This window comes from Melospiza melodia, unplaced genomic scaffold (genome assembly GCF_035770615.1).
Source record: "Melospiza melodia melodia isolate bMelMel2 unplaced genomic scaffold, bMelMel2.pri scaffold_138, whole genome shotgun sequence".
In the NCBI taxonomy this organism is placed as follows: domain Eukaryota; kingdom Metazoa; phylum Chordata; class Aves; order Passeriformes; family Passerellidae; genus Melospiza; species Melospiza melodia.
Genome location: NW_026948509.1, coordinates 373,133 through 376,933, shown reverse-complemented (window position 1 = coordinate 376,933; position 3,801 = coordinate 373,133). Strand labels below are relative to the sequence as shown.

General features: G+C 46.1%; 1 long non-coding RNA gene across 1 annotated transcript; it reads right to left on the bottom strand.

Annotated features, from left to right (window-relative positions):
- Positions 1 to 2,097: 2,097 nt before the first annotated feature.
- LOC134433096 (uncharacterized) lies at positions 2,098 to 3,350 on the bottom strand. Its single transcript, XR_010031484.1, has 5 exons — positions 3,280 to 3,350; positions 3,141 to 3,184; positions 2,996 to 3,039; positions 2,874 to 2,914; positions 2,098 to 2,792 (listed from the first exon to the last, which is right to left on the bottom strand). It is a non-coding gene; the product is annotated as an uncharacterized LOC134433096 (long non-coding RNA).
- Positions 3,351 to 3,801: the final 451 nt, after the last annotated feature.

The window sequence follows — 3,801 nt, the reverse complement described above, 5'->3', positions numbered from 1 at the left end:
GACAGTCGCGCTTTACGGCACCTTTTACGACAGTCGCGCTTTACGGCAGTCTTTACGACAGTCGCGCTTTACGGCACCTTTTACGACAGTCGCGCTTTACGGCACCTTTTACGACAGTCGCGCTTTACGGCAGTCTTTACGACAGTCGCGCTTTACGGCACCTTTTACGACAGTCGCGCTTTACGGCACCTTTTACGACAGTTTTTTTTCTTGCCCAGTTTGGAGTTTTTCCTGGGTTTTTTTTGCCAGTCTTGCGGGGTTTTTTCCAGGTTTATTCTTGCCTATCTTGAATTTTTTTTCTGGGCTTTTTTCTGGGTTTTTTCTTGCCCATCTTGGTGGTTTTTTTCCCTTTTTTTTTTTTCCTTTTTTTTTTTTTTTCTTGGTTTTTTCAGGTTTTTTTCTGGTCCATCTGGCTTTTTTTCTTGCCCATCTTGGGGGGATTTTCTGTGATTTTTCTGGGTTTTTTGAGGATCTTCTCCTTGCCCGTCTTGGTTTTTTTTTTTTTGCGTTTTTTTCCTGCCAGTCTGGGGTTTTTGTTCTTGGTTTTTTTCTGGGTTTTTCCCTGCCCATCTTGGGATTTTTTTTCCGTTTTTTTTTCCTGGTTTATTTTTCCTCGTTTTTCCTGGTTTTTCCTGCGTTTTTTCTGGTCCATCTTGGGGTTTTTTTCTGGGTATTCTCGCCCATGTTTGGTTTTTTTCCTTGGTTTCTTGTGGGTTTTCCTTGTCCACCTTGGGGGTTCTTCCGGTTTCTTTTTCCTGGTTTTTTTTTTTTTTCTGGGTTTTTTCTGGGCTTTTCTTGCCCATCTTGGTTTTTTTTCCTGGTTTTTTCTTGCCCATCTTGGGGTTTTTAGCTTTTTTTCCCGGGTTTGCTCTTGCCCCTCTTGAGATTTTTTCCCTGGGATTGTTCTGGGTTTTTTCTTGATTTTTTTCTTCCCCATCTTGCAGTTTTTTTCCTGGATTTTTGTGGGGTTTCTTTGTTGCCCATTTTGGGGTTTTTTCTGCTTTTTTCTGGGTTTTTCTTGCCCATCTTGGGTTTTTTTACTGGGTTTTTTGGGCCTTTTCTAGCCTATCTTGGAGTATTTTTCTGGGTTTTTACTTGGCCGGGACCAAAAAAAAAAAAACAGCCAGGGTGGAAGGCAGCTGGGGATTTTTTATTCTCAATTTAACAATGAGTTGCAAAACCTGAAAAGCAAAAGTCATATAGACAAGGTTAAATCCAGTCAGCATGCGCTCACACACGCAGAGACGAGCAGACAGACACAGCCACGTGCTCTCACACACACTCCTTCTTACACGCTCACTGTGGCCCTTCCCTGAGATGCTGAAGAAGGTGCTTTGACACATCTCTGGCTGCCGCTCCTTGAGCTAAATGGCAGATCCTGGGGAAAGCAGCAGCCTCGGCGACCTGTGAGACAACAGGAAGGGTCAACAAGTGGCTATCTGACAGCTAGGACTTGTCCCCACTCTGGACTGATGAATTTTCTACCCAAAATCCCACAAAAGACAGATGAACAGTAAAGTTGTTATAACTGTTCTACCTAACTGGGACTATAGGGCAGGGCAGCTCCGATCATAAGTGGTACAGTCTACACACAATATAAGCTGACGCATACAGTGCTAGTGTACACAGAGTGTAAGTACACACAATATAAGGCGACATGCTTACATGCAGTGTAAGTACAGACAATATAAGGCGATGCACTTACATTGCATGTACCTATGCTGGCTTATACTGTACGTACTTATACTGTATGTAAGTACATACAATATAAGCCAACATAGGAACATACAATATAAACCACGACTTAAGAAAACTCTCTGGAAGATTACTTATTGAGCCCTGTACCCTTTGAGAAGATGGAACCTATAGAACTACTGCAGTCACGTGAGGAGGGTGTAAGATGCTCCCTCTAGAAGTCCAAGAAAATGGAAAAAAAAGCACTACCAAAGCTGATAGTGAGAAGGAAGATTGGATGAGAACATCTTGTCCCTGTGAGACATTCCTGTCTCAAAGAGTAAAAATGTAAAGATGCTGGAATAAGGGATATCCGGCAAAGAATGTGAGTAGAACATGGCACAGAAGAGAGCTGATAAAGCATTGAGATGTAACAAAGGCCTATGCCGTGGAAGACAATGGACACACACACCATAACATAGACACAGATGACATAACACAGAGACAAGTTGCAACTGCTTGGCACTTTCCCTTTAGGGACCCGAGAGTCCTAGCACAAGACGAGCCAGAGGCCAATGAGGCCAAGGGAAAGGAAGCCCTATGACAACAGCACGTGATGATTAAATGCAACTCATTAAAGGAAGTTAGGGCCAAAGCAGTTAGGAGGATGCTCGAGAGGCTCAGCAAGCCTAGAGAAGGAAGCGGACTGCCAGGTGACTGCGGCTACAGCTCCGGACCTGAAGGCAAGCTCCACGGGGGAAAGAGCCGTGACAACTTCAAGTCGAGGAAGGCAGATGATGCAAAGTTCACGAGAATGTGGAGATGGGTAGGAACTGCCCTGCCCGGCAAAGGCTCTGGTGAGGCTGAGGAGAAACCCTCTCCCTTTACTTCCAGGGAGCCTGTCCCACTACAGACCTCTCCGCTAAGCTGACATCAGATTGCCTCCTGTGATAGTAAAGGCTTTTCCCCTTCTCCCAACCACTGGCCCCGACACTTAGCTTTTGGAAGACAAGCAGACAAAATCCATCCTCGGTCGGACGTGGACGTTGAGACGTTCTCAATGTGTGCGCTTCGGTGCTGCCGCTTCCAAGCTGTGGCTACAAGCCTGCCCAGGGTACCTAAGGCAAAACAGAAAAGGTGACTATTGCCCTCAAAAACAGTAATCCCCGGGACTCCTTCGCACCCCTGCCCCAGCTCACCTCAAGTCTTGATTTGACTCCAGAGGCCGCCCGGAAGATACCTGCAAAAAGAAAATGTACACACTTAGCATGCTGCTGCATAACGCTCACCTAGGAATCAGCCCGTCTAAACTCCGAGTCACCTGCCCTCCTCTCTTCCCCGGCATGCCTAGGGCAGCAACAGCACCTGCAAAGAAACAAAGCAGAAAAGCATGCTGAGATACTGTGAAAACACAACCTCCCAACCCTGACAAGTATGCCGTACTGATACCTTAAGCTTGAACCCACCTGGCATGGGCATGCTGGGCTAGGATAGATGGCAAGCAGTCCATCTAAAATAAAAAGAGGAATAATACATACCTAGAGCTGCACCAGAAACTGAGACCTCAGCAATAACAACTGTTTCGGTACCCTACTCAATGCTCACCTTGCCCACTCAGCCTTGACAGCTGCTCTCTGCCTTGACTTCCTAAAAATAAAGACAAAGAGCAGAGCTGCAGCAGCCACAATTTATGCTTCCTCTGTAGAGACAAACAGTGACTGACCTTCACAGGTGAATCCCCTCACCCAGAATGGGGGGCTCTGCCCTGGATTTATCCTTCTGCAACTAAAAGAAAGTTAGGATGAAAGTGAAAGGGCTGCAGGATAACTTATGGGCTCCACGTATCCTGTGTCCATCTACAAATCCCATCTAGAATCCAACTACACATTACAAATTCCAAGTCCCTGAGACTTCTCATATTGCACCAGGATATGCAGCAGGGCAGAACAGCAGCTCCAGCACAAATGTGTGCAGACACCCGTGACACAGGACAGACAAGACGTGACAAACACTGGGGACACAACAGGAACGGAAATCTCTTATCAAGGAAAATGGCTGCAAGGACTGAGAGAATGCAAAAGAAGAAGAGTTGAAACTGATGGCGAGCTGATGAGGCTCAGAGAACCC